Source organism: Heliangelus exortis, chromosome 10, assembly GCF_036169615.1.
Source record: "Heliangelus exortis chromosome 10, bHelExo1.hap1, whole genome shotgun sequence".
Classification (NCBI taxonomy): Eukaryota; Metazoa; Chordata; class Aves; order Apodiformes; family Trochilidae; genus Heliangelus; species Heliangelus exortis.
In genome coordinates, this window is record NC_092431.1 from 3,637,797 (window position 1) to 3,663,834 (window position 26,038).

General features: G+C 38.2%; 1 long non-coding RNA gene across 2 annotated transcripts in view; it reads right to left on the reverse strand.

Annotated features, from left to right (window-relative positions):
- LOC139800340 (uncharacterized) overlaps positions 1 to 26,038 on the reverse strand; it is a 214,015-nt gene that overhangs the window by 38,941 nt on the left and 149,036 nt on the right. For both annotated transcript variants that reach the window (XR_011727710.1, XR_011727711.1), the window contains exon 5: positions 23,272 to 23,334. This is a non-coding gene — a long non-coding RNA (uncharacterized lncRNA). The remainder of the gene's footprint in view (positions 1 to 23,271; positions 23,335 to 26,038) is intronic.

A 26,038-nucleotide genomic window follows, 5' to 3' on the forward strand; every position in this document is an offset into this window, starting at 1 on the left:
TGTTACAATGAGAATTGTGCTAAGCACCTCATCAATTTTAAAACCAACACAGACTGTACATTCTCTCCTAACTACAGATATCTGTCCTTCTAGCAGACTATTGAATAACTTTCATCATACTTTAGGTGATTTTTTTTTTTTTTCCCTGCATCTTTGGGATTTGAAAGCATGGGACAAAACAGAGCAGTTTCTGTTAAAGCCAGAGCTTACCTGGGATCCTGTACTATGTATCAGGATATTTTCCATCAGGTTTTGATGGAAAATCAGGTTTTGCTATAAAGGCAAGGTTTTATTGAAGCAATTATTTAAACTAATGTTTTCCAAACTATCAAGTTTTCTAGAACCATCTGTTTAACTTGTAAGGAATTAATTTCCCAAGGTCATTCCAGATATGCAAGTATTTCAAGTTGTCATCAGTTTCTGAGCTATAATGCAAGAAAATGATTTATATGCAGGACTGTCAGATTTTTAGGTGATTTCCATTACGCAGGGAAAGTCTCTCATTCTAAAGGAGTTTTTAGAACCAAACAAACTGTCACGGTTTAACACTGGCCTGGCGATTAAACCGAGTGACAGATGCTCTCTATTAATCTCTCTCTCCTCCTTGATAAGAAAGAAGAGAGAATAAGGGAGAGAGACTTATGGGTTGGAGGCTAAACCAATAAAAAAAAAAAAAAGAAAAAGATATATATATATATATATATATATACAAATATACAAGAGAATGAATATCAGATTCCTTCCCCCTTTCCCCCAATAATTCTCACGCAAACCAAGGTTGTAGGGCAGCCCTGGGAAAGTCCAGGCTGGACACACAGGAGGCAGGAACACAGGCAGGCAAATGGACTGGAGGTGTAGGCTGGCATGGATCAGGACCACAGGCAGATGAATGGATGGGATCCTTCCAAGATGCCGGGTGAAGGCAGGCAGGCAGGCAGGCAGGCAGGCAAGCAAGCAACCGGGCAGGGCAGCAGGCAGCCATCCAGGGAGGCAACCAGGCAGGCCAGGAGCTTCTGCTGGTCTTTTATAGTGCTACAGGTGAGACCAATTAGCTGTTAAGGGGGGTGGTACCCAGCACTTCTGCTGGTGATCTCAGGTGAGGCCAATCAGCTGGTAAGGGTGTGACTCGGTCCTCGTGATCCCCCAACTCCATACCGAGGATGACGCACATGGGATGGAATACTCCATTTGAGAAACTTGCTGTCAACCTCAGCAAGTTCAACCATCTACAAGAAACTCAGAAAAATCACCTTTATCCTGGCCCAAACCAGGACACAAACTGAAATCAGTCCAGTGCTTCACAGCAACACAGAAGGAATGTTACTCTGTAAGAAAGATGCTACTCTTGGTTGAAGGAAGAAAACCCACTTCTAGACAAGGCTGTCCATTTAGTGATCCATTTCTCTCTATTAAAGTCTGTCCATATTTCCTCACAGAGATAAAGCAAAGCTCTCCTTCTTCCTAAAAGATAGGAAGCTTGCACCTACAGCTAATGGACTCACCCGGATCTTACTGATTGTGGTGGCTGGCAGAGCTGTGGAAATCACAAGTATCACCTTTTGCAACCCCTTTGCTCCTTTCTCTAGAGACTGAACCAGGGGAAGAGAACTATGAGTGTTGCTGTCTGTGCTGCACTCCATCCTCCTGCCCCAGGAAGAGGTAAATCAGTGGCTGATGTACAGATAGCCCCGGGAGGACTGACTGACAATTACTTTGGTTTGCTGCTCCTAGTTTTTCTCTGCTTAGCTGTTTACACCACCTAGGCCTGATTCTGGGCTAAGCAATGCTGACCCTTGGTGTTCTGCATCAATATGCAGCTCTCTATTGGAGATTTATGCATTGAGTTTTGCATCATGGTAAATGTCTGTGTTTTATTAAGCAGTTTAGTATGGCCTTTGTCTTTTCTAATAACCATGCTCCCACACTGTGTTGCAACTAAATCATGACAGAATCTAATTATTATGATGATTGCTATTTTTATGATCGGTATTTGCACAGACAGTGTTGGAGTCATGGATCAGCACTGTGGTCCCTGCCTTTCAGCACAGGAGGGGACTTGCTTTCCTGGAATTGTCATTATTCTTCTCTGTAATCTTCTTCTCATCAAGAAACTGCTGTATTTCATACGTTCCTGGTGATGTAAGTGGAGAGGAGCCCAGACCAACATCTAGATGAAAACACAGCTTGAATTTGCAGTTAATAATAGGACTGGGACTGAAATCCTAGCTCCTTCTTTAGGTAGATCTTCCTTTTACAGGCTGAGCAAATCTGTTAATTTAGTTGCTACAGAGAGCAGGGGATACCTGTCAGCACAGATGAGTTACTGCAGTGCCCATCCAGTTTAACTAAGAATGTATAAATTAATATTTCTGACTCAGTGATGCACTCTGTTGAATACTCTTTGTGATGAGTATTGTAATGTCTGCCTTAAAACAAGGAGCACCTGCTGAAACCCATGAGAGACAGCTATCAGTGCTACAGTACAAGTATTTGAATCTAAGGTATTGCCTTCTTATCCTTCTCACAGCCACAGAGAACAATTAATTTAGAATACAGTCATGAGGATTTGTTGGCTGTATCACATGCTTTGGTACAGGAAAAGTTTCAGCTGCACTGGAACTACATGCACAGTTAAAAATAGACAATTTTTCCTCTTGAAAAAGAAAAGTCTTTCAAAACCTTGCAGTGGAATTTCAGTATGTGTTTTTGCTGCCAAGTGTCTTAGTGATTTGCCACTAAATTGGTGTTGTTCTGTTTGGAGAAGCCTCTCAGTGAAATCATTCCTGAAGATGGGGTGAAATGTCTTTTCTGTCCTGTGCTACCCAGCTGCCTCTGAACCTGCTGCTTCTGTGTTGAGGAGGAATGACAGATCCTTTTCCCAGTGTGAGATGTCATGGCCATGTCATCCTAACCCCTGAGAGTCAAGTGGTAAAACTCATTTCTTCACCATGACCCTGCATTTGTGATAATTTCTTCTTGCAGAACCTTCATTTTACCCAGAGATGAGGACATGCAGTGTCTCTGTGAGGTCATGACCACCAGGTCCAATAATTGTTTTTTCTCTCCAGCCTGTTTCTGCAGTTCTCTCCTTCAATTTCATTAACCTGGTAATGAGGGGAAGTAGGGGAGGTTTTGTTGTAGATCAGTAAGTTTCAGAATAAGCCAGACACTTCTATTTCTAACTCAACCTCACATGTAACATCTTGCACTACAGAGCTCATGTGACTTGAAATTCATGGAGGAACTTGTGCCACAACAAATCCTGTGCAGCACTGTAGATGAAGTGCTAGAAAGAAAAAAAGAACTGCAAAAAAAAAAAAAAAAAAATCCCTCATGAAGAGAAGAACTGGAAAAAAACTGGGAAATTCATTCTGTGAATATTTTCAGCTCTATTTGCTTTTACCAGGGACTGTGAGCAAACAAACTTTTCTTTGAAAAAAACTCTGGAAAAGCTAAGCACTAGGGTTGGATGCACAAATCAGTGTTTTATTCTGCATTCACATAGAAGTGTTGCAGACACTCTGAGATCTCACAGCACTTTGGGAACTAGCAGCAGCAGGGAAAAAGAGATTTGGCATATGACAAGGGATAAAAAAATTAAACTCAGATGGAGAAATAAATTGGGGATTGTAGTAATGTCATAAAACCCCAGAAAGCAGACAGATGAGAATCACAGAATCATTCTGGTTGGAAAAGACCTTTAAGACCATCAAGTCCAACCACAGATAACACACAATGGGTTTTCATTTTGACTTGGAGGCACAGCTTATGGTGACAGTTCTGACATCTACATGCCAAAGATGCCAATAACACTATTTTTTCAGAAAAAATACAGTTAAAAAAAAAAAAAAAGGAATGGAAGGAATTGCCCTGGACTCTGGTCTGTCTGGAGCCACATTTTAGGTATTTATTACACTTATTATTCATAGTCCAATGTTGCTTATAGACCAAAGTCACAATGAAATCATGCCCTGGAAGAGAGGGGGGAGCTAATTCAGCAAAGAGAAAAGAAATGCTCTCTACTTTGTCTCTTTGAGAGGTAGGACAAAAGTAACCTGTTTTATGCAAAGAAAGGAAAATTTGGGTTAAATACTAGAAGCAATAGATGTGATACACAGGGACACAGGCAAGTCTGTTTGTTGCCAACATGGGAGATCATTATGAGCAGGTCCTAAAAACATCTCTTGGGAATGATAGTTACAACTGAACCTATTTTAAAGCAGGTAGAAAACCTGTGATTTTTGGCCCTCCCAGCCATATAATTCTGGGTGTTGTAGTATTTCTGGCATTTCTGGGTGATGTAGGATAAAATAGGAAACCATCTTAGGATTTAAAATTTTAAAAGGGCAAGCAAGAGCAATATAATTTATTCTCAAGTACTTTACCTCCCTGTCTCTTGTATTTATCTTCTGCTTCCAGACAAACTGTCAGAGACCAGAACCACCTCCTTTACCAGTCTATCTCCATGAAGTGCCTCTCTACATTATTTCCTGGTGAGAAGGGAAACATTAAAAGAGAAGGTATGTTCCTAAAAGACTGGGGCTGTGATTTGACACTTCTGGATTCTCTAACCCTCTGTCTCAGTCTTCTATGGCTTCAGGAAATATTTGCTCCTCAGTTTCTGCCTTTGTACAACAGTGACAAGATATAGAACAGTTCTGTGGTGAATACAGCCCTTTATTTTCCAGTCTTATTATGGAAGATACTAGATGAAGTCTAAGACTAATTACAGATAGGCTTGAAGGTGAAGGTTAATTTCATGCAAGTTGCTTTCTATTGAAACTCACTATTGAGAGTTTCCATCCATCCATGAAAAAAAGATGTTGGGATTTTTTCCCTGAAGACAGAGAGGGCTGCTGCCTCTATTGACCAAGATTTACAGCACTGGTTAGAAGTAGCACACAGACTTTAAAACACACTTGGTGTTTCCAAATTGGCTGAGTGCATGGGATCTCATGCCAACACTTACACTCCTTTACTGCACTGCTTTAAGGCCAGGACCCAGCTGTATTTCAGGGGAGTAAAAATAAAGAAGGCTTGTAATTTCATCCCTCTCCAAGTCATACAGCAGTACTGCAATACTCATAGAGGGGATATTGACTCAGTGGTTGCTGGTCTTAGCATCACCACCTGGATGGCTGATATGGGAACAATATGTGGCAGTATGGCAAAGAGATGGCACACTTGACTTCACATCACTAAGCATATGAATCCAATGCAAAGAGTCTGGAGGTTTTACCTCCAGAGAGACAATAATCTACAGAAGGAGTTCAGGCTTGAAGGTGAGCAGTTGCCTGACCAATTTGCAAAATCACAAATAATTGAAGCTGACAGTATACTCATTTCCAGGATATTTTGTTTGGATTTGTTTTCTTTTTACCTGCTTTTTATACTAGCAAATCTGTTGCCATTTAATTCAGCCTATAAAGTCATTCTTCCCTGCAAACACTCTCTATCTGACTACTTGCAGATTTTTGTGAACAATTCATCTAGGCAAAAATGTCAAATGAATGTGACTTGGCAGCTAAAGCTGTGTGAAAGTCAGCAGGTTTTGTTAAATGGGCTGTGTGCATACACTCCCTGTATTTTGGATTTGGTTTGCATGGAATCATGCCTTGTGAGCTACAGGTTCAGACAAGTCATCAAAACCCACTCCAGATCCCCCATCTATTCTGGCTTCATGCTGAAACCACAGCAAACACTCAGCTCTTTTATTTGACAATAAAAGGCATGAGTCACCCCCTACTTTCTTCCAGCTTTCTGCCGTTCCTAACTCCACTGATTTCAACATCAGCCTGATTTCAGGGAAGCCAAACTGACATAAATGTAAAAGGACCCAGCATTGAATCAGATCCCCAGGCTTAAAAGATGTATTGCAATGATAGCTGTTGTGAAATTAATATGGAGATTTTAATTTAATTCTTATTTGCAGCAGACAGATAGCATTGAAGCTTCCACCAGTAATACCTCTCTGCTCTGCAGTGCAAGAGTTCCTCAGAAATATGGTCCCTTATTCCATTAGGACAAGTGTAAGAGACAGTGTCATATATCTTAGGAGGAGAGGGCATCTCTGGGGTCATCAAGCACTGCATTCTGCATCCATATCACACACAAAAAAATCTCTCTTATGAATTGAAAACCTTTCTCTTAAAGAGCTGGGTTTTTCTTTGCTTTTCCATGCTTGGCAGTAGTCCTCTTCAGCTATCACACTGGCCAGTGAAAAAGCTTCTGGCAGGAACTTATGAATGGCCTTAGTTTGGTCTTTTAACCTTTCAGCTCCCTGACATGAAATAATAAAATCTTTAGACTTTCAATAAAGACACAGGATTTGACAAATTGCAGGACAACCCTGCCAGCAGAACTCTCCCTGCACTGGGAGATACATGAGCATCTGAGGACTGACACAATTTTGCCTTTTTCATAACTTCATTTTTAAAATTGTGTTCTCCTTTAACCCCTGGGGCCTGACACTCCCCTTTCTTCATCCTCTCTGAGCAGCTTTCTGACCTGGGCACTGCCCCCTCATCCTTCCCCACACTCATCACTGTCATCTGCAGTCAGAGAATATTTATATGTGTAAAGACCCTAATTACACCCAGATATTGATTACTTCAAAACCAAGTCATTACCACATAATCTGGTTGGGTGAATTGCCATCTTAAGGAAGGTGTAAACAACTTGGAAATTCCTTCTCAATCAGAGTTTCAGGCAATTGTGCAAACACAAAGCATGGTAACAGCTAAAATTGAGATACAGTTTGTATTAAAAAAAAACAACTACCTGATGCCTGGGAAAATTGATGGAATTCAAAATGGGTTTTTTTCCTTCTTATGAAAAACCTGATGAAAATATCTTTAAGCTGAATTTTTTCCCCAGATCTTTCTAAAGACTACCTGCTTTGAAGAATACTTTGAAGTTTGCTGATGAAAACCACAATAACTACTATCTGAATATTATTATAAACACACCAGACAAGAGATCTGAAAAGCTTTTATTACTGCTTCCTGACTTATTCTTACAGTGAAGAACACCACAGATTTCTCTTTTCATTTATCTTCTATTGCTTGAAATTGTCAAATCACTGCTAATAGTGAAAATATGCAGTTTAATTGTTTTCTTACCTATTTATTTATGTTGGCAGACCACAGAGAACTTTGATTATATCCTGTGTCTCTAGCCCTGAAAATTGTACCCTTTTTTCCTTGATTTACACACAGGGTTCTAATCATAAACCATCTTAAAAAGAAAATGTGTGAGGCTGTCTGCCAGAGCTCTAAGAAAGAGCTTGTCATAAATCAACAGCCACTCCAAAAGTAATTTCCAAAAACTTAATTTTGTTGGCCTTAAAAGATATTTGTACTTTAAAACTTAACTATTAGTTCCACATCAATACTCTTCAGAAGAAGGAGGGGGAAAGTGAACTAAAACATAGTATATGCTTTCTTTAATAAACTCCTTCTCCAGAAAAAAAAAGAATAATCTTTTAATATTTCTTGCATGCAAAGTCTAATGGAAAAGTACCTACCTGTAATTTTCTTGGGCAGAAAACCAAGCATGTTATGGCTGCAATTCTATTCTATAAGAAGGATGAGTGTTAATAGGAAAATATATTATAAATAAGATTAAGAAGAGGAAATGCTCTTATATATTTTTTTACCCAAGATCTTTCTATCAATAGATAATAAAAGCTGCATTACCTATACTTATGGATATAAACACAAGCACACACATGTACATATTTAGCATATTTAGGTAGAGCATTCAAGCATATTTAGATAGAGCTGTATCTACAAAACCAGTATCTAACTTGAAAAGCAGGAAAAAGACAAATTCTTCTATTGCAGCTTGGAAGGATCTATAATATGCCACAATAATGCAGGTAAAGCACATTTTAGCTTGGAAGTTATATTATACAATAATTTGTTCTCTCCAGAAGGGATTCACTCCTTGGGCAAGAGGTTTTCTGGTTGAGCAATCATCTCCCTCCAATATTCCAAATTTTATTTCTAAGTATGTTGTCACTTACACTTCCCTGACTTTCTCACCCTTCCCTTGCCCACTTTTGGTCCATCACAGCTGCAGACATACAGGAGTCAGTCCTCCCTGAGTTCCCTTTCAAATAAATTAAAGACAAATCAGACTATCAGTGAAGGAACTTCCTTTGTATTCTTTATGTTGCCATTCAGTTATTTTTTGCAAAGGGGGGGGATTTTTGTGTTTATGGATCACATGAAAGTTCTACAGATATTAGAGCTTCTTTGATATTAATAAAAATTCTAAAAGCAAGCTCTGTATTACTGCCTTTGCAGAATAATCTCTAATGCTGTAAATAAAAGCTGAGATTAAATAAATCAGTATTTTAGCAGCTGGTTGCTAGAATTATGCCACTTGTTAATTCAAAAGGGATAGAAATTTTCCCTTTCCTCTCAATCCTATCAGCACAGGCCCTTCTACAAAGTCTGTCCTCAGCTTTCCTGTAGCCCCTTCAGGCACAGGAAGGCCACAATAAGGTCTCCCTGGAGCCTTCTCTTCTCCAGGCTGAACAACCCCAACTCTCTCCAGCATTTCCTCATAGCAGAGGTGCTCCAGCACTGGTCATTTTTATGGCCAATATTTGGAAATATCCTTCTCCAAAATAAAGTTTTCCTTTGTCATTTTTCATGGAACAAAATCCCACACCCTGCTCCTCATAGCCAAACTTATTAAACTACAGACAAATTACAATAAATCACCGTTTTTAGAGGAAAATTCAGAGAGAACCTAGCAGAAGATTCTGCTATCTAAGGAAAACCCAGCTCTGAGACATGGGTAATGACAAGTTCAAAACTGAAATATTTCAGAGGGATCCATCTGAAGGAAATGCACAGAGAAGGAGCCCATCTCACTGCTGGCAACATGAAACTTCTGTCACCCACCCCGTGTACTGAAATGTGAAGTTGTTGCAATACTTGTCTTACCTAGGATTAAAGTTTTACTCTGCCTCAGGCTGGGACTGGCATTTGAAATATTTGGAAACCTTTGTGTCTGTAGTCCTTTTCGAGCAGGCAAGAAGAGGATTTTGTTCTCTCCTCAGTGCTTTTAGATCCTTCCTGTTTTTTTTCCTCACCAGGACACTTGCTAACCAGATCACAGAAAGACATATCCCACTTCAAACATCAATACAATAATCTCTGAGGACAGCAGTATTTCATAGCCTTGTCACACAAATCCTAAATCTTTGCAGAGCTCTTACACTTCCAGTTACTGCTGTTCTAATTAATAATCCTTCCTTTAAAAAAAAAAAAAAATCCATTCAGTGTAAGTGGGCTAAGTGCTATTTATCTAAAAGCCTCTGGCAGCTGAAGCCTGGATTAATCTTCTAACCCAAATCAAATCATGTCAACTCAGATCAGCTTCCTTCTGTAATCTGATTTTTGTGGGCAAGTCAGCTTCTCTCCCTTTATGTGCCCTAAGACAGCAACATGAAGAGGGAGGCAGATCCTTAGATGATGAAACTCAGCACAGATTCCTTCCTTTTCCTGAACTTTATCAATTTAAATCACCATAAGATATGGCTTGAACTCTTTAATACATTTTGTAGACCATATATTTGAAAAGTAATAAGTCCATGAACTTATCTTCCTATTTTATTGCTTTCTCTTGTGGTAAAGTTTGTGTGTGCCTATTCAAAAATCTGAGCTACTCTGCACAATTTTAAGAATGGCAACATAAATTCTCATGCTTGTTCTCCATATGTATATTCTTAAATTTAACTATCCTGTTAGCTCCTCTGCTGCTTTACAGCATTTATTTCACTAACTTTCTGCATAAGAAAACCTAAGCACATCTCCATTTAAAAATGAAATGTCTGTGGAAATTACAGTAAACAGCAAATGTTCCTGCAGATAGATACTGACTTTACGGTGTGATTAAATTATATCCATTCTCCTCTCTCTATTTCTGCCATGCTTTTGAACTAGACTTCAGTCATTTGGGTTCACATTCCCATTTCCAGAGAAAAGCATTTTCATAGTGACAATTGGTGATGATAATTTCATCCCCTAAGCAGGTTGTTTTATTAATTTTTTTCTTAAGGAATCTGGCAAGTATGGTGCATCCAGCAGCAATTTCCATTCTATTAGTTTGGCTTCTGTGGTCTAAAAGTCTGTTCTTAACCTTAATAATTTTGTTATTCTTAACAGAGAGCTACTGATCCAATCTACATCCTGGCCTTCAGACTCACAAGTCAGCAATACTGGAATGTCACCACTGTAAATTACACCACAAAAGAAGAAAAAAGAGTGTATGACAAAACACTGGTCTCCCGAAACCATGTAAGTCTCTCCAAAATATCCAAAAATCCCAAATGCAGGACTGGAGTGTGTGAAAGTCCCAGATTTATTTATTTATTTATTTATTTCTTAAGGACAGTGTTAATTCTGAATCAGTAACAAAGTAGCCATAAGTTGCTTCACTGATGACATTAATATCACGTCCTATGTTATGGCCTTTCTGGCAGGAAGCTAAATTGGCTTTTTCATTATAAAAAAACATTTTTCCTTTTTTAAAAATTTTTTTAACATATTCAGCATCTTTGACAAGGAGAGAGAGTTCTGTCTGTAGAATATCACCTGCATGCTACATCGAATTCACTGCTTTGCGATAAGATTCCTGTGAACAGAACAGTTTAATCATAAAAGGGAGTTACTTCGGGTTGAATCCATAAAGTAAATTAAAGTGTCAAGTCTGACTCCTGTATTTAAGACATAAACCCCAAGCTGAGACATCCACACCTCCCTATGACATCCCTCTCCTGCATCTCCTAATCTGCAAAACTTGCAGGCAGAGGTTGTGCAGGCTGACTTGTGCTGCAGAGGTGCCCCAGATGTCTAAGATTCCTTCTGGAGTAGTTCCAAAGCCACCTAACTTGATAAAACTCATCTTTTGCATCTGCCAGATGCCCAGTCCCTCTCATAATCACAAACTGAGATTTGTCATGCCTGTCATTATTGCCAGGAGTGACAGGGATGAAGTATCATGCAGGATGTGGACTTACTGATTTGACTGCCAAGGACTTCAGTGTCATAATTCCAACCACATTCAGATTTCTTCACATCATCAGTAAATGAGCTATTCCTTCATGTCAAGAGGTAAATATCTTTGAATTTCCTTTAATCAACTACTCTGACTTTGTGTAGAATAATTGAAGTTGCTTCAAGTCATCCAGCAAGTGGTATTAGCATGACAGTGTAGCCTAATGGTTGAGGTATTTAGCTTGAGAAGGAAGATGAAGGGATGTACTGGGTTTTAGTGCTCTTTGGAAGATTTGTTATCAAACAGACTTTTCAAAACTTTCAGTGTCATGAAGCTGATGCTTTAGGACTAATACTCTGCCTAGAAAGAATCTATTGACTATTATCTATATATATTCTTGAACACCAACAAAAGGTCCTAAGACCTCCATGATCTTTTTAAAATACTAAAATAAGAGTTAAAATGTCAAGAAGAACAGAGTGATGCCCATTCTGTTTTGCAGGCCTTTGGAGCTTATGCTGCTTGACATGAAAATGGAAGAATAGGTGGCAGTAATGCTGTCCTTTAACACTTTCCTCTGTCCTATACAATGCTGAAGGGCCTTTTAAACCCATGCACATTTTTTTTTCATACATATTTTAAGTTCTTTCATATTAGAGATCCTAAATATTACAGCATAGCTTCAATTTTTTAGATTATCCTGCAGGTGAGCTGGCAAAGCTGGAAATGGCACTAACACGAGCAACTCAAATCCCAGTGTAAGCATCTAAGCTCTTCTGGCTCACTTGTTCTCTGGGAAATTTTAGCTGGAACTGTGAATCTAAGAAAATAATGTCTCCACCTCAGAGAACAGTCTGTACATGCTCAGTTTAGCCATCAGTTTCCCTGGAAACTTAGCAGAGACTCCAGAGCAAAGAGCTTTCCTTCGGAAGTACCGCTCAAGAGCTGCAATCCTGCTGTCTGCACCCTGCTCCCCATCTGCAGGTTAGGGCAGGGTTTCCTTGGGAAGCTCCATCTGCTTTTACTGCTCTCACTGACTCATAAGTACACAATACTCTCTATTTTTATCATGGTTTCCAGCTGGAGATCACTGACTGAAGCATTAAAAAAAAAAAAATAAATGTGGTGGCATCCATGGATAATCTATCCATTAATGATGTATCAGAACAACCACAGCAAAGAACTGATGGAAGAAGACCAACCAATACTTTGCTCAAACACTTCTGTTCTGCCATCATTCCCAGTCTGTCCACCTGCTGACCACATTCTTGAATCTCTCTCTCTTTCTGAAGCAATTGCTACCTGCTTTCCTTTTCCCTTTCCCTGCTACCCCTTTCCTGCAGGACTTGTGGCTTTGCATTTTTATATTTCTTCTACTCTGCTGCTTTATACAGTATCTTGCAGCATTACTTTCAGTATCCCCTCATACAATGAACTTTTACCATCATTTCTGTTGTTCATTTTCTAGGCTTTGGCTTGTTAATCTATCCAGGCTTAGTTTTGGACTTATTTAGGTACTATGACCTACTGATACCAGAAAAATTCCTGGGTAAAACTGAGATCATGGCAAGAGTAGTAGAGTTGACCCAAACTGAAGGTCCTCTTCCTCCAATTTTAGCTTTAAATATAAATTTTAGCTTTTACCTGCAGACTTACATGGGGATCAAACCCTGTAGCCTTACACCCACAAGAAATCCCTGGAATGTTAATTTAGATTTTTTTGGTTTTCCTTGCTCATCTGTAAAAAAGGGAATAGTTCACACTAAAAATCTAGAGAGAAAGCATCTGCATTTAATAAAAATAATGAAAATTATAATCTTAAAAAGCAAGAAAACCAGATAACACTAATTTCTTAACCTTCTCCATATTTCAACCACAACTATGGTTATTTCTATTTTATTCATAGGTAGAAGAAACTGGATCCCCTCTTACTATTTCGGGGTTCTGTGTGAGTGTTTAGGGGTTTTTTGGTAATTATTTGCTTCTTTGAAACTGGTGGAGTACCTGGTGAAGCAGCAAATATTCCATATAAATAGGAAGTGACCAGTGTGAAGAGGTCTGGCTAGATCCTGATGAGAAAAGTAAGCTCAGAAAAGCCTCAATCTATATAAATTAACACAATTAAGGCTCATCGAACATTCCTCTGGCCCCACTGTCAAAGCAGATAAATAACCATCCAGCAGTGTGCAAATGTGTAATCAGATAGAGTCTGGAATTCACTGAGACTTGTGCTTATAAAGTGGACACAATGTCAAAATCATTATTTTGCCTAAGACTCTTCTGTTTCTTATACCTCTGGCTCCTGCTCTGTAATTTCTCCATCAAACATTTAGAAGAACTGAAGATAAACAGCAAAAAACTAGCACAAAGAAACTAGCACAGCTCTACACAATGGGAATTTAAACACCAAAATAAAATAAACTGTACTTAAAAGCTGGTAGGAGATATAACTGTGATTCAGTTGGACAGATATTATTGGTTTAATTGAATATTAATAGGATATTCCATTTATATCTCCTGTTCTGTCTCAAAGTCTCCCAAGATATTTTCCAATGAGTTTTTAATGATAGGGTAAAATGCAGCTACATCTGGGATAAACATTTATCAGAAATCAGTAACAAAACCATCACTTAAAAGCTAGGTAAGAAGAATTTACCACTTGATTCCACAAACTGGAATATAGCAAGAACACCAGGAATGTTTCTAAACTTTCTCCATGTAGTGATTCAACATTCACTCTACATGGAAAAAGCAAAAGCCAAAGATTATATTATAGAATCACAGAAGTGTTTTGGTTGGAAAAGACCTTTAAGATCATCAAGTCCAGCCCTAAAATGCTGCTGAAGTCTCATCTTCTGGCTGAGGTGTAAAACTGGGGTAGTGATGGTAGTTAGAGATCAACAAGATCTATCTGGGGTCCAGCTTGCTGGGGTGAAAGGCATATCCAGTTCATTATAATCAATTTATTCCATATTATTGATGTGCAAGTAATCAGACACCTGCCCTTATATGACATCTTGTGACTGCTGAAGGCCACCAAAAAGCACACAGAAAACTCAGTCTCCTGGAAGAGTTGAAGTTTGGTGATTGCACTAAAAGCAGGTAAGTTTCCCTGGAATTCAGCCTAATGTAGTAAAATACACACATATTCACCTATCCCAGATAAAACCCCAAAAAGCTTTACAAAAAAGCACAGCTAATGATCCCAAAGCCAGATTTCACTGAGAAATTCTCACTACTTTCTTCCTGCAGCAACCAGATACCAAAGCATAAAGCTGACTCTGCTTCCCAGAAAACAAAGAATGTAAAGTTCATTGGTGTTGAGGTTCTTACAATGTAAATGCACATCTGGCTTAAAAACCCACCAAAATCTAATCAAAGACAGATCTTTCCACTCCAGGTTTCCCAAAAGATTCCTTTATATTATCTATGGAAAGTTGGTGCAAAAAAACAAAGTCTTACAGTTATTATCAGAAAACATCCAAACTTAAATTATTATTAATACTATATAATTGAGATACATATATATACAAACATAATAATAATATATATATATATAATATATATAATGCTAAAATGCAAAAAATTAGTGCAAAAGGGACAATACCAGCTTCAAGATTTGGGGCAAATTTGATGCTTTAACTGTAAGCATTTTGGTTCTGTGTTGGCCTTCTTTTTCCTGTTTCTTAATTGTGTGGAACAACAGCTGAAGTATCCATGATCTATCTCAATAAGATAACAAGAATAATAGTATTAATATCAAAAAATCTGGTATTTTTCTATTTTAAAGGGCACTGCTAGCTGTAGGATTGAAACAGCACAGTTCTATTCCCTTTTATATAACACTATGCCTTAAAAATTTAAGCTTTATTTATAAATTATTTGCAGAATATTGAATAGCAGAACTAATTAGCTGAGGGCATTTCAGCTCTCTCAGAGGTGAAGACACAGAATGGTGAAAATTAGGAATTACAATTAAAACTGATCCAGATGTTGGAGCCTCTGATGTTAAGCTTTAATTAAAGCATTTATTACAAAGCTACCAAAGGGCTGTGATGATTTATCTCCTTAAAACATATCTCTTTGGTGACCTTAGCCACCCTGGCTACGTGCCAGGTGACTTCAAAGGGTGGCACACAGGAACAGTGTGTACTTTAAATAAGAGATATTATTTCTCAGAGGTATCACTTGACCACTGAAAATGGGTACAATGACAGCAATAACCATCCAGTTCTGCAGAAACAATAAGTTTCATATTGTCATTTCTTACTTCTAGGGTAAATGGCCATTATTTGAAGTGAAACTAACTCCTATTTAGAAGAGTAGAGTGGAAAAACAAAGTCATATATGATAGGTAATAAGATATATAGGAGGCCAGGGAGAAAGAAAGTGCATACATGTTGTTTCACCAGGTATTTTGTGTCTTTTTCTATATGATGACTCTGAGTTTGCCTGTTGGGCATGCAAACAATAAAGAATGTAACTGAGGATTTTTTTTCCCCACTAATAACTTTACTACAGAAAAAAAAAAAAAAAAGAAAAAAAAAAGAAAAAAAAAAAAAAAAAAAAAGAAAAAGAAAAAGAAAAAGATGAACCATATTTATCTGAATGACAGAAGATCAAGCAATCAGAGATATGATGAAATAAGACATCACTTATTCTTTCTACTGGCCTCTGAAAATTACTTCCTAAGTGCATTCCTGACCATTTTCTGAAACAAATGCTTACATTTCCATGTACTATTCTGTCTTTCCACAATTTCTCCTGGCAGATTGCAGTATCCCTGTCCTCACAGTTAATGTAAGCACCCAGGTCTGAGTCTCATGCAGTGAAACCTGGCTCTTAGCAGTTCTATTTGTCTCAAATAATTAATTCTGTACTGAATAGTAAGACATGGTTCTCAAAAGTAACCAGTGTTCACTGGACCCTTAATGTTTTCAGAACATCAGAAAACTCTCATATGGAAATTCAATTTTTTGGAAGGTTTGGTATTTTTTTAATTACACACTTACAAAATTTTTAATTTATTTTTTTGCCACAATCCTGAGTAATTTTTCTCAGTCTTTAATAGTACGACCAGTTGTTCCCCAGGTACCAACCCCCAGAGCAGGAAGACAGGGATGTGGAGCGTGGCACCTACAGGACAACCCGGGGAGGTTTAGATTGGATATTAGGAAAATTTCATCACTGAAAAAGTTGTCAGGCAATTGAATGAGCTGCCCAGGGCAGTGGTGGTGGTGTCACCATTCCTAGAGGGATTTCAAGGCCATGTAGCTGTGATGCTGAAGGACATGGGTCAGTGGTGGCCTTAACAGTGTTGGGTTAATGGCTGGACTTGATCTTAAAGGTCTTTTCCAAACTAAACAACTCTGTGATTCTGTATCTTTTCAGTCTGAGTTCAGGAATCAGATGCTAATGGCACACAACACCACCAAAACGTTGAACAAATAACAATTTTAAGTTCCAGAAGTTTAAAATACTGATTTCTGCTACCCTTGAAAGGTCTCTAATACCCAATAATCTTTTATGAAATGCAGATTCAGATATGATTTACTCTAGTGTAAAATTAGGAGTAAATTATTGAAATCTGTGATTAACACATTTCTTCTAAGAAGGCTGTGCCCCTGTACATAATATTGGGTTAGACTGAGAATTTGTATTGATTCCTATTTAATGGCATCCAGGGAACTGCTAACCCTATGTCTTATAGGACATAAATATTAATTGGATTAAACACATTTTGGCACATGAGGGTTGGTGAGATTGAGTCATCTGTCATCCAGTTAAAGGTCTGAACAACAGCTCAAGGGTGCCATAGGTCAGGAAGAGAACCCTGAAGGTGAACAGCTTATTATATACCAAGGGTTTGCAATTTCCCTGTTTCCACATTCTAAGGCTGAACATTTCTGCAATTCAATGAAGATGATTGGATCACATTTTAAAGCTGAGACACAAATAGTATTATAACTTCCTGGGATTTTATGATCCATTCCTTTGAACACACCGTGCTGCTTTAAATAAACAAACAAACCCAGAATATTATCTCACCTCCTATGCAAAAAATACAAAACTAACAGAGCCTCATCTTTCCAGCATTTAAATGTTCTAATGATGTCAAGGGAAGTCTGTGTGTGTTCAGCTTTGCTAAAGAGGAAGAAATGACACATAACCAGGCAGCCAGGGCTGCTTGCAGGGAGGACTGCTGGAATTCCAGGCAATGCTGGAATTCACAACACTTTGTTCACATCAATGGATCTGAACAGTTCCAACTGGGTAAATGTAATTTACACCTATTAAATCCAGGCAGAGAACAATGGGATAATCTGGGAAATCAATTCTGCAGAGTGCACAGCTTTGCAGGAAGTTAAAGAAGTTTGGATCTCAAAATTCAAAACTTAAAGTCCAAGGTTTCTAGGCTTCTGTGGAAACTGTCACCAAAAAGTGACAACTCATTTAATCCTTAAGCATTGATTGTTCTTTTTGTGCCCAGGATGAGTGTAGCTTCCAGAGCTGCTTCTAGACTGTTTTCTAGCATTACTTGTAGAGTATCTTCTAGAGCTGGTTCCAGAATTTTCTAGCTGCCTTTCTAGATTAACTTCTAAATTATTTTCTGGAGTTGCTCTTAGATCTTCTTTCAAGAGTAGCTTTTAGAGTGGTTTCTAGAGTCACTTCTAGATTGCTTTCTAGATTTTTCTAGATTTTGATGAGAAAAATACTCCTGTTCTTAAGATATGAAGATAAACCAGGGAGCAACTGTGTCTCTGTGCTGACTTACTTGAAATCTTTGCTTTTGCAGAAGGGTTGTGCTGCGAGTATGAAATGCACCTGACACCACTTTAAACATTGTGTAAGCTGAAAGTCCAAAGTAAATGGGTTTTATTGAAAAAAATGGGAAAGATTATAGCTCTGTTTATAAAGTTGGAAATACATTTACATAAGAAACACATAAAACCAGCAATTGCATGCATACTGATATCATCCTCTGCTTATAGCTGTGATATCAGATTTTTTTTCTTTCTCCTCTTCTGATGTGTCTAGCAGGCAGTTAAAAGCTCCTCCTTGGGAGGGTTTTACTACCAAATAAAACCACAGTGTTTTGCAGGGTGATTTTCAATCTCTGAATTTCCATCGCTGGGTTTTTGTTTTATATTTTTACTTTCATCCAGACAGCTGTCAAATAAATTTAATTTCAGAGCATTCATATCCCTAATTTTTAAATTAATACCTTTTTTTTCTTGTGATTTTGCTTTTTTCTTGTTGTTGTTGTGTCATGCCTAACAGAATAATCAACTAAACTTCAGAATGTTATCTGGTACTGAATTTCTTACAGAAGTAGAGGGAGACTTTAAATATCTTTTTTGTGTTCATTCATTTTCACTCCTTTTTCAGAGCTAGAAGTCGACTTTTACTTTTAAATTGTATTTCCACATAACCATTTTTGTGGAAACAAGTTGGGTTTACATGAAGTACGTGTGATAGGAATTTTTGCTGCAATGCAACAGTTTGCCTGTTGGTTTAGCAGAACCTTTCCTGTGACCATCCATTCCACTTAACAAAACACTTCCCTTTGCAAGGTTTCACTCATTAAGAGAGCAGAACTTTGGCCATCTCTTACTTTGCATCAATGGTAATATTTTCATGTATACACCTGGACTTGGCACACACAACAGAGGAGTTTCAGGCTGTTGCAACTGATTTTTTTTAGCAGATGGGTGCTGGGATGGGACCAAAATCAAATTAGTACAGTACAGGAGGCAACAGAACCAATTACACTTAGTGCTATTGGTGCACTCAATCCAGTGAGCACTGAGGGCAATTCAAATGGAAGCCCATGTTCCTAAAAATGTTATATGTAGTTCACTCACAATTTGATAAATGTAATGATTGAACTTAAAAAAAAAAATAAAAAAATCTTATTTAAATTCCTATTTCAGTCCTTGAACTGTCCATAACTACCTGCTCACTCTTTAGAGAAACTCCTAAACCTCACTCAAGATCATCCTCATTGTACTTGCCCAGGGTTTTCCTCTGGTTCTTTAGATGTGGACAAGGAAGTTGGCAATAGGAGCTGCAGGAGGACCAAGGAACCTTTGTGCAGTAGTGTTCCCATGGAGGTTCCAGCAGGGAATGTCACCAAGGGAATATGCAGAGCTGGCACTGGGAAGATGAAGCTGAGGGACAAGTGGGCAGAAAGATACTGGGACCACCTGCTGGGATCTAGTGCTCTGGGGGAAGCAGACAGCACAGTTTGTCTGAGGGATTGTACTTGGGAACTTCCTGGGGGATAAGACATCAAAACTGAATTCACATTTATGTTTTCCTCAGCAAATCTTTTCTCTGTGGTAGATCTGGGACAAATTTCCCTTTTTCATTAGCTCAGGGTCATGTACATAGGAATGACCTTTAAGTATAATATTCTTCATCCAGGTAATTTCACTGAGATAAAAACTATTGCAGACAGGAAACCTGAGCAGTATAAATTTTGACTACCATATCTATTTTACCCAAGAAAAATTGGTTTGTTTGTTTTTCAAGTTGCTGCTCCATGGGCACCTGCAGGAGAGCCCTCATGATGTTAGTAATGCTAAAGTTATTTTCTTCTACCTGGGTCATCTCTCCTTAAGTTTTAGATAAATTTGAGGTCTATTATTAGATAGATGTCTTTACTTAAAATTATTTAAAGTTAATAGAACATAGGTGCAAGAAACCCAGAAAGAGGGACCTTTGTGTCTGTGACTGCTGAGAGGTCCCCATCCAAGTCTGACCAGGCTTTCCTCATCCTCTTTTTGTTTGTTTCTTTGGTTGGTTGGTTGGTTTTTACTTAAATGAACTGCAGCTTAAGGAAATTACTTCTTAGTGTGTGGAGGTCATGCCTTTCAGTACATATTTGGGGAAAGCAAGAGCTTAAGCAAATGGAAAAGCTTCAACATTGTTAATTTAGCTATGGTATCACTTTAAGCTCTATGTTTCTGCAGTATGAAGAGCTCCAGTTTTGACAGACTGTACCAGGGATAACATAAAATTAGGAAAAAAGTGAACAACTATAAACATTTTACAAATTGAATTCCAGAGTAATTGTTTTTCTTCACTCATCCACAACCCATTTCATTTTAAAAACCAGAAATTTCACAGCATTTTAGACACAAAATAAAATATGTAGCAAACACCTCTTTGTATCATGACTTAAAAACTCTTCCTGATAAACAACATTTGTGTTGCCATATTTTAGTATCAAAATAGCTTCATACAGAACACGGTCAGATTCTTTTATCATCTAAATAATTTCATTACAGCCCATTCAGAACATCTTTTAGGTTTATCATTTTAAATGCATTCTTCCTATGTGTTTGTCCTCTATGTTTTTTTTTTTTCTCCTGTAAGGGCTTCATGGTATTTTAAATGCAAGCTTTTCGTTGAAATCTTTGTAATGACTCCTGATGAAGAGTGGGGAAATCTGTGCATTAGACTGATGTGAGCTCTATTCCCTTCAGTAAGAGTTTTCTATTTTAAAACAAATGTTACTGGTTCCAGTTTAGTTCTTATGATGACTACAGTTGACCTCAATGGGATTTTGGTCAAGTCCTAAAAGAAAATCCGGTCATTGAGGTTTTAGTAAAATCATTATGATACTACTAAAAGTAATTTTTTTTAACATTAATTACACTGCATGTCTCCCTCTCTCTTTGTCATCTATCTTTTTCAGACTATAGACATGATAATACTAAAAGTTGCTATTTCTCAGAAGCTCCATAAAACAAAGTTCCAAGCTGCCCTGTGTACCAGAGAAGGAAGATTCCCTGGGTTATTTAATTCAATACTATCCTATCATACTCAATGAACCATGTCCCTAGAGACCTTGTATTCAAAGTACAGGAGAAAAGAAATGGAAGATCAGAAAGAGCACAGATAAAAACTGGAGGATGCTCATCAGGATATTTGACAGTCACATCAGCACACCATTAGCATATTAGCATCTTTTTTAATTGGAGTTACCACAACAAATTATTTCTCCTCCTCCGGCCACAGGAGGTAGGAACTATTTTACCTTTGTCAGTGATATGATGGGGCTGACTATTACATCACTGCTAACCTTAGTTTTTATATCCTTTTGAACTGTAAGGTATTGGCAGCTGATAACTTATTGCAGCAGGTGTAGTTATGTGATCTGGGATACCAGGAAGCCCATTACAAAGGTTCAAACCAAATGAGGCCAGCAAGATCCTGAGTATATCAGAAATAAAAGTAAAGTACTACCAAAAAAATCCCATGTGCATCACTATAAAATCATGTTAAGCTGCCTCATTCAAATTTAACAGGCAGAACAGAGCCTTGCAATTAATGTCACTATCTGTTATTTTCTTTGTAAATGATGTGGTTTTTCTTCAAATAGTCTCTGCTTTGCTGTCATCTACCCCCATAATACCTAAATCCCTTTCCAGTGGGATAAAGGTTGATTTAATTCCTCCGAGTGTTAAGAAATGTCATGAATGTGTCTTGCATCTTGTAAGAAGAGAGAAGCACACCAAGATGCTTTCATCATGAGTTGACTTAAAAACTAGAGCTGTGCATGTAAATGAAACTGGTACCCTTTATTGAAAATTTTATTATTTACTATTTTTATTTATGGAAGACCTTGCTTTGTAGAGAAAGGGTACAGCTCACTAAGCAGTTCTCATGTAGAGATATAGGGTGAGCTGCACTCAGCGAGACATTTTACAGTTTTAAGATTTAAAAAAAGACTATTTGAAGAAAAACCACATCATGTACAAATTTTAAAAATAGCTCATTTTTCTCCACCCTTCAAAAAGGATGCGAGTTCTAGTGACAATTCAGGGATCCTGATAAAACATCTGAGAGTCTTGAGGGAACTTGCAGATGAAGTTCTACCAGTGGCTAAGCCACTACCCAACCTACTTGAAATTAAGTTGCCAGTGACAGGAGAAGGGGAGACATAACCTCCGTTTTTTAAAAGGAAAAATAGAAAGACTCAGGGAACTACAAGCTGGTCAGTCTCACCTGGCAAGATCACAGAGGAGATCCTCCTGGAAACTGTGCTAAGAGAGAGGTGACTGGTGACAGTCAGGCTTCACTAAGGACAAATCATGCCTGACAAACTTGGTGACAGCACAAGTGGGTAAGTGAAGAGAGACTGATGTCAACTACCTGGACTTATGAAAAGAATTTGATACTGTCCCACAAGGCATCCTTGTGTCTGAAATGAAGAGGTTCAGATCTGGACCACTCAGTGGATAAGGAATTGGCTGGATGGTTGCACCCAGCAGCAAAATGTCCATGGAGAGACCAGTGAGGAGAGGTGTCCCTCAGGGGTCCATAGTGGGAAGTATGTAAGGATAAGTTTAACTCATGATGATTAAGCTCAAGAATTTAATCAGATTGTGATCTATTTCATCTCACTTCATGGCACAGACTGAATAAACTGCCAGTTAAAACTTTAGAAAGTGGAAGCAACACAGCAAATCAGAAAGAATAATCAATGACAAAGTGCATTTAATCTATTTCTGAACAAAGAGAGGAATGAGTATTATCTCCTACATGTATTGAAATTCCATCTATGTTAGATGTTCACTTAGTTACCAGGAGGGCTATTTTATTTTCCCTTTTAAAGCTGGCAGATTGTGACAATGTTCTTGCACTTAAAAGATTCTTTGCTGTAGCTTGTTCTGCACACAATGCCTCACACCTTAAATGATTTTAGAAACAGAAATGACACCAGACTGCATGTCAGCTTTCTTCCTAATGTCTCATGGGGGTCTGCCTATTTCAGAAAATCCTTTTCTCTGTGCCATACAATTAGCAAAGCAGCTTATTATGAAATATCTCATGGTTATGAATATAAGGTGCTCAATAGTGAGATATTTTGTACATGTCTGCTGCAATCCAGTAGTTCTTATTTCATCATATTATTACTCAGATTTTTGGCCAAGGTACATGATGGACTTGGCTTTTGAAAGCAATGACGTATGGATACAATAAGGTGCATCCTCTCAGGATCCTCTCAGAATGTTCCTTTCTTACTGACTTTCTGTATTGATTGCCTTGACTTTTTGGTATAGCTAATGCACTGAAAGCCTCTGACAGACATTTTATTAGTATTCCATTAAGATCAGGAAGGCCCCTGATGACTATCCTGGCTGACACACTGATTTTTTTTTTTTTACATACAATCATTCCAGTACTAAGCCTACATATAGAAATACTTGCAAATTTAAGTAAACTACAAATCAGTACAGAACTTACCAGCTTCAGAACTTCATGAATAAATTCAGCTGGGTTTGGACTGCACTTCCTCAGGGCCATCATCTGTAACAGATTCAGAGAACTGTGAATGTAGAAACATATAAAAGTCTTTTCCAGTTACAAAGAAATCCCTAGATGAGTAAAGAGGTGGAAGTCAGTAAGTGTGAGAGGGCTGCACTCACCATACAGCTCTAGAACAGGCTGGCCTTAGAGCTGGGCTCATTCCCTGCTGCACACTGATTGCATGACCTGAGCCTTATACATGCAGCTTAGTCCCATTTACCCTTTATCTTAATTACTATAATTGAAGGCTACAGGCTGAAGTGGTCCTCAGGCAAGAGAAAATTAACATGGCAATTCAACTCCTGGCCTTGTCCCACCTGTGTATGATTGTTAACCAACCCCCTTCAGTTTCCAAGCTACAAATGAGTGATATTATTATAGTAAACTCCTTATTTTACACAGAGGAATGGTTCTGCAAGTGAGGTTTCTGGTACTCTGCTGTCCAGGCTGCTCTAATCTACTGTTGTGAGAGTGGAAGGTGGAATCAAAGGGCATGCCTAGAAATAATCAAGGCACTGCTCTGTAAACACATGGCAAATAAGTTATTAAACACCTCCACACACACATTTGTCCCTCTCTCCAAGCACAGTCAGCACCAGCTGTAACCCAATTAAACTCAACAGTTCACAGGTGTTCAGTGCACTGATTATAACACAAAAAACTCTACTCTTTAGGCTTAACATTTTTACTGCTATTCAAGTTCCATGCATTGAGAAAAATGTAAAATAAAAAAAAAATCATAGGGACTAAATCCCTTTTGTAAGATGTACAAAAAGAAGAAATGCCTTGAGATAAATTTTGGGGTTAATTACAGCATGTCTGCAGACTGCCTCATCCCTCCTCCTGCAGCACTACCTTACAACTCTTACAATTCAAGAAATCTCATAGTATGGATTCAGCTTGAAGGCTCACTATGAAAGCAGAGCATGTATTTAACAAAAGAACCATGGAATTTGATCAAACAATATCACAGTAATTCCAAAGAGACCTCTGCCATATAATAACATTCTCCATCTGATCAGCAGCCTGTGCCAGACTCATTGCAGATGCTGGAGTCCTCTTCTGGACATTCTATTCCTACAGCTATTCAAGCAACCCCCAACTGCTCTGTGGATGATTCTTTACCTGCAGCTTTTACAGCCTACCTGCCTGTATGCATGCATTTGTTAGCTACTGAATTTTTAACCTCTTAAATTGAACGTATTCTCTCACACATCTGTGGTGTCATCTGCTGGGTGATTATCTGTAGTGGTCAGTTTTGGAGTATCACAGTACAGAGTCTGCAAATTACTGTGGGGTGATTCTGAATATCACTTTATCCTTAGAGTCTTGTGCCTGGGAGCTGGGAGAGGACAGACCTTTAATGGTGGGATCAAATTATGGCTTCTGTTCCTGGATTGCACATAGAAAAGGAAACTGGGAGAGAGACTGCCTTGTGCTGGAAGTCACTGGGTTGCAATGGAAGTTTGTCTGGCTCTGGAGGTGTAATCTGACTCTTTTATCTGTCTGGCCCAACACAGACAATGCTACAGCTCCATCCTGCTATGCCACCTCGGAAAGCTGTGAATAGTTTAGGGCAGAGCAGGAAAGAATATCTGGGGTTTTATTTTAGCTCTGACAAAGTTTCTGCCTGCCATGGTCAGGAAGCATTTAAGTAAGAAGAGATGGGAGAACCTTTTCACTTCCCCTGTCTTAGAAGCCAAGTTACCTTTGGGAATACATTATCCTGTTTCAGTCAGTGAAGGGGAATAATCAGTCACCTTGCCATGGATGCAGAGGACACAAAAAAAAAAGAATTCATATTTAGAGGTCTGTGTTTCACCTAATTTTAGTCTACAAATATTTAATTATCTAGAAAAAACTCATACTTCTGGGATGGTTTGTTCCATCTAGCCTAGACAGCTATTTTCAAGAGACTGAACTTTACCAATTGCAAGAAGGAGCCCAGATTTGTGTAGCTTACACTAGATGCTTTTTCCACAGCTTAAGTTAGAATCCAAGACTTGAAGATATTTTTTATGCTACGGAGTATTTTTCTACAGAGGTTCTAATTTAACCTTGAGTCTTTGGAATCACTACAGGATTCTCTCACTGAGAGAAATGATTCAGCCAACACAGAAAAGTCAGTCTAGATGGTCACGACAGTACCTTTGCCTTCTTAGGCTCAAAATTTTATGAAAATTTGACAGTACCTGCCCTTTGTCTCAAAATAGCCACTGAGTCACTGACTGTAATTACAAAAGCTGTAACAGTAAAGAGAATTTATGGACTTTATCACCAAAGTTATTTTGCATATATTAAGACTTTATGTGTTCCACAAGTATTACAAGAAATCCCATAATAAATACAGGTTTTAACTACCTCTGAAAAATCATGAAGCTTTCAAATAAATTGCAAATGAACATGACCTGTGTTATCCAGGAGCACAGAATCCTCTTTTGTCTTCCAATATGAGAATCCTAGGTGGTACCAGAACACAAAGTAAGCCCAGATAATAGAATCTGAACAGTATGAGTTTTCAGCCTTTTGTTTTAGTCCTCATTTCAGTGTCAGCCCTCATTTCAGTTCAGGTATTTAAGTCAAATACATTCCCATGTTGACTCTTGCTCTACTCTTTCATATTGTTCCTATTTTTTTTTCATAATGTTCCTATCTCCTTGCATAATGCTGAACTATTTATCCTCCCTAATAACAAAGAAAGAAA